Here is a 6000-nt window from a genome sequence, read left to right as displayed (position 1 = left end):
AAGGAAGGAAAGAAAGAGAAAGAAAGAAAGAGAGAGAGAGAAAGAGAGAGATAAAAATTTAGATAGAAAGAAAGAAAGGAGAAAGAAATGTTGTATCACATACAGAGAAATAAATTGGAGCTGTATCTTACCCCATATACAAATATGAACTCAAAATGGACAAAAGGGGGCCAGCACTATGGTGCAGGTTAATCTTCTGCCTATAGCATCCTCAACCCATATGGGCACCGGTTCTAGTCCTAGCTGCTCCTCTTCTGATCCAGCTCTCTGCTATGGCCTGGGAAAGCAGTGGAAAATGGCCCAAGTCCTTGGGCCCCTGCACCCACATGGGAGACCTGAAGGAGGCTCCTGGCTTTGGATCAGCTCAGCCCCAGCCACTGCGACCACTTGGAGAGTGAACCAGCAGGTGGAAGACCCTTCTCTCTCTCTCTCTCACTGTCTGTAACTCTACCTCTCAAATAAATAAATAAAATCTTGAAAAAAAATGGACAAAAGACTTAACTATATGACCTGAAACTGTAAGAGTAAAAAATGAATACTGATTAAAGAGCTCCTTTTTTAAAAAGAAGAAATTATTTATTTGAAAATTAGAGTTACAGAGAGAGAGGAAGAGATAGATTTACCATCTGTTGGTTCACTCTCCAGATGGCTATAATGTGCAGAGTTGCACCAGGCCTAACCCAGGGGTCTGGAGCGTCTTCCATGTCTCCCACGTGGGTGTCAGGGGTCCAAACATGTGGGCCATCCTGTGCTGGCTTTCCCAGGCCATTAGCAGGGAACTGGATCAGAGGTGGAGCAGTTGGGACATGAACTGGCACTTATTTCACCAGCCCCAGAGTAAAGCTTCATGATGTTGGCCTTTGCAAAGATTTTTGAGTATTACCCCAAAAGAATAGGCAAAAGGAAACAAAAATAGACAAATGGGATTATATCAAAACAAAAAGGTTCTGCAAGTTAAAGGAAACACTCAACAGGGTGAAGAAACAACTTACAGAATATGAGAAAATATTTGCAAACCACATGTCTGATAAGAGGTCAATATCAAAAATATATAGGGGCTAGCGCCGTGGCTCACTTGGTTAATCCTCCGCCTGCAGTGCCGGCATCCCATATGGGCGCCGGGTTCTAGACACGGTTGCTCCTCTTCCAGTCCAGCTCTCCACTGTGGCCCAGGAAGGCAGTGGAGGATGGCTCAGGTGATTGGGTGCCTGCACCCACATGGGGAGACCTGGAGGAAGCACCTGGCTCCTGGCTTCGGATTGGTGCAGCGCCGGCCATAGCGGCCATTTGGGGAGTGAACCAACAGAAGGAAGACCTTTCTTTCTTTCTCTCTCCCACTGTCTAACTCTGTCAAATAAATTTAAAAAAAAGAGTGTATGGGGGCTCTCTGTCTGCCTCTAAGTGAAATATATACATATATATATGTGTGCAACAAAAACAACTCATTAGCAAAACAAATAATTTAAAAATAGACAAAGAATCTGAATAGACATGTATTAATGGACATTCAAATGGTCAACGTGTATATAAAAAATCCTCAATATCCATAATTAACAGGAATAGGCAAATTAAAATGACAATGAGTTAGCTCCTCACATCTGATAGAGTGACTTTTATCAAGAAGACAAAAGGTAGCAGGTGTGGGCAGGAATGTGAAGAAAGAGAACCCTTGTACAGTGTTGATAGGAATGTAAATTACTAGAATAATTATGGCAAACAGTGTGCAAGTTTCTCAAAAAATTAAAAATATAACCATTGTATTATCTGGCAATTTCACTTCTGAGTGTGCATACAAAGGAAATGATGGGACCAGCACTGTGGCATAGTGTGTAAAGCTGTCATTTGCAGTTCCAGCATCTCCTAGGCTCTGGTTCACGTCCTGGCTGCTTCACTTCCCATCCAGCTCCCTGCTAACATACCTGAAAAAGTAGCAGAGGATGACCCAAGTGCCCTGGTCACTACACCATGTGGAGCCCCTGAAGAAGATCCTGGCTTCTGCCTGGCCCAGCCCCAGTTGTTACGGCCATTTAGGGAGTGAATCAGTGGATGGAAGACCTCTCTCTTTGTCTCTCCCTCTCTGTCTGTAACTCTGTCTTTCAATAAGTAAAAAATAATAAGGAAATGAAATCAGTATGTGGAAGAAATAACTGCGGTCCTATATTAATTGCAGTACTTCAATAGCCAAGATATGAAATCAAACTAATTACCAATAATAGATGTATAGATTAAGAAAAACGTGGTTTATATACACAATGGGATATTATTTAGCATTTAAAAAACAAGAAGGAGGCCAGCACCGTGGCTTAACAGGCTAATCCTCTGCCTTGCGGCGCCGGCACACCGGGTTCTAGTACCGGTTGGGGCACCGGATTCTATCCCGGTTGCCCCTCTTCCAGGCCAGCTCTCTGCTATGGCCCGGGAAGGCAGTGGAGGATGGCCCAGGTCCTTGGGCCCTGCACCCGCTTGGGAGACCGGGAGAAGCGCCTGGCTACTGGCTTCAGATCAGCACGATGCGCTGGCCGCAGTGGCCATTGGAGGGTGAACCAATGGCAAAAAGGAAGACCTTTCTTTCTGTCTCTCACTATCCACTCTGTCTATCAAATAATAAATAAATAAATGAATAAATAATAAAAATAAAAAAAAACAAGAAGGAAACCTTGTCATTTGCAATGACATAGATGAACCTGGAGAATATTTTGCTAAGTGAACAACAAACCAATGCAGAAAGAAAGACACTACATGCTCTCACGTCAAAGATGTACAGAGTAGAATGATGGTTACCAAGGGCTGGTTGGAGATTGAGCCAGGAAGGGGAGATGTTGGTCAAAAGGTATGCAGTTCTGTTAGATAACAAGCACAGATTCTGGAGCTCTATTGTACATGTCTGTTTACTATAGTTGGCAGTAATGTACTGTATGCTTGAAATTTTTTTATTAAAAACTTGATTTTATATACTGGCGTTGTGGCATAGCCAGTAAAGCTGCCACCTGCAGTGCCAGCATCCCATATGGGTGCCAGTTCAAGTCTTGGCTACTCCACTTCCTATCCAGCTCTCTGCTATAGCCTGGCAAAGCAGCAAAAGATGGCACAACTCCTTGAGCCCCTGAGTGGGAGACCCGGAAAAAGCTCCTGGTTCCCGGCTTCAGATCAGTCCAGCTCCAGCCTTTGTGGCCATTTGGGGAGTGAACCACTGGGTGGAAGATAGTTTCTCTCTCTCTCTGCCTCTACCTCTGCCTCTCTGTAACTTTCTGACATTCAAATAAATAAATAAATCTTTAAAAAAGAAAGAAAGTTTTGGATTTTCTTTTCTGTAAAGTTAACAATTAACGTTAGGATAACAATATACCCCATCTGATGTATAGATTCAATATAATTACTACCAGAATCCTAGATGACTTCTTTGTAGAAATTGACAGCTGATTCTGAAATTCACGTGGCATTGTAAGGAGCACAGAATAGCAAAAACAAACCTGAGAAACAACAGATCTGAAAGGCTCACAGTCTGATTCTATTTTTATTTACTAGAACCAATGCTCCTACAGGATGTTAGCATTGTGCAGGGCGGCTTAACCACCTGTGCCACAATGCCATCCCCACAGTCCTGATTTTAAAGCTCCCTGCAAAGCAATGGTAATCATGACAGAGCAGTACTGGCAAAAGATAGACGTGTATATGAACATACACTAGTCTGCCTAGGCTGCCAAAACAGAGTCTTTATAGACTGAGATTGATTTTTGCACAGTTTTGAAGCCTGGAAGTCAAAGATGGAGGCAACATCATGGGTGGTTTCCAGGACAGACTTTTCATCTTGCAGATGGCTACCTTCTTGCTATGTCCTTCACTGGCCACTCCTTCCTGTTAATACACTATAATGTCTCTTCCTGTTTTCATAAGGACAAAGTCATATTAGATTAGGGACTCACGCATGTTTTTTATTTAGCCTTAATTACCTCTGTAAAGGCCCTATCTTCAAAGATAGTCACATTGGAGCTTCTTGATGTTGGCCTTTGCAACATACATATCCAGCAGGCAGAGAACCCAATTCAGTCTATAATGCAGTGCAATACAATTCAGAGTCCAGAAAGAAACCCATTCATCCATAGCCAACTTATTGTCTAAAAGGGTGTCCACACCATCTAATAGATAAGGAATGGTCTTCTCCACACACAATGCCAGCAAAATTTGATAGCCACTTGTGAAAGAATGATGTTGTTGGACCCTTACCCTACATTGTACACAAAAATTATCACAAAATGACTCAAGAAACTAAAAACCACAACACCCTTAGAAAACAGAGGTAAAATCTTAATGATTTTGTATTTTCATGAAGTCTATGATGGGACACCAAAACCATGAGCAACAAAAGAAAAAAAATAGACAAATTAGAAATTTATAAACTATTTGTCAAGGGTCTTGATCAAGACTACAGAAATAAATCTTACTACTCAGTTATCAGAAAACAACTCAAAAATGAGGAAGGGACCCAGCTCCGGTCATTGTGGCCATTTGGGGAGTGAACCAGTGGATGGAAGTTCTCTTCCTCTCCCTCCCTCTCTCCCTCTGTCTCCTTCTCTCTCTCCCTTTCCCTCTCCCTCTTTTTCTCTCTCCCTCTCGCTCTCCTTCTGTAACTCTGCCTTTCAAATTAATAAGTAAATAATTTGTTTTTAATAAAGTTATTGGATTTTGTCTAGGGTTTTTATATATCTATTGAGATGATCATGCTATTTATGTTTTTATTCTGTTAATATGATGGTTTACCTTACTGCTTTTCAGATATTAAATTGAAACTGCATTACTGGGATAAATTCCACTTGGTCATGGTATATAACACTATTTATGTGCTGGATTTCTTCTGCTAATATTTTCTTCACAATTTTCACACTTATTTTACCAAGCATTATTGATCTTCAATTTTCTCTTCTTGTGATATCTTTGTCCAGCTTTGATATCAGGGTAAAACTAGCCTCATAAAATAAGCTAAGGATTATTCCCTCTTTCTCTTTTCATTAAAGACATTCTGAATAATTGGCATTAACTCTTTTCTGAATGTTTGGTAGAATTCAGTAGTGAATCCATTTGCACCCGTGCAATTCTTTGTGGTTAGTTTCTCTTATTTTTAGTTTTTAAATTCACGAATAAAAGTTGTATATATTTTTAATATATATAACAATATTTTGGTACATATACACATTGTGGAATGGCTAAATCAAGCTGACACATCCATTACCTAACATAATTGTCCCATTTTTATAATTTCTTGGTTATCAATTCAATCTGTCACCTCGTTTAGATTTCCGAATACTTGTGAATTGAGTCAATTTTGGTGATTTGGTCTTTCTGAAACTATATCTATTTCATCTTAATTATCTAATTTGTTGACATATAATTGTTCATACTATTTTTATAATCCTTTTCATTTGCACAATATCAATAACAATGTCCTTTCATTTCTGTTTTAGTAATTTGAGACTTCTCTCTTTTATTATTCGTCAAACTGGGTAAGAGTTGTCAATTTTGTTGATTTTTTAAAAACCATTCTTTGGGCCGGCGCCGTGGCTCAACAGGCTAATCCTCCGCCTTGCGGCGCCGGCACACCGGGTTCTAGTCCCGGTCGGGGCACCGATCCTCTCCCGGTTGCCCCTCTTCCAGGCCAGCTCTCTGCTGTGGCTAGGAGTGCAGTGGAGGATGGCCCAAGTGCTTGGGTCCTGCACCCCATGGGAGACCAGGAGAAGTACCTGGCTCCTGCCATCGGAACAGCGCGGTGCGCCGGCCGCAGCGCGCTACCGCGGCGGCCATTGGAGGGTGAACCAACGGCAAAAGGAAGACCTTTCTCTCTGTCTCTCTCTCTCACTGTCCACTCTGCCTGTCAAAAAAAAAAAAAAAAAAAAACCATTCTTTGGTTTCATTAATTCCTCTACTGTTTTTATATTCTGTTTCACTATTTTCTATGCAATCTTTGGGGGTTTCTTCTCTTAATTTAGGTATTTACAAATATGAATT

Source organism: Lepus europaeus, chromosome 8 (assembly GCF_033115175.1).
Source record: "Lepus europaeus isolate LE1 chromosome 8, mLepTim1.pri, whole genome shotgun sequence".
Classification (NCBI taxonomy): domain Eukaryota; kingdom Metazoa; phylum Chordata; class Mammalia; order Lagomorpha; family Leporidae; genus Lepus; species Lepus europaeus.
The sequence above is the reverse complement of the archived record's forward strand: the minus strand, read 5'-3'. Positions refer to the sequence as shown.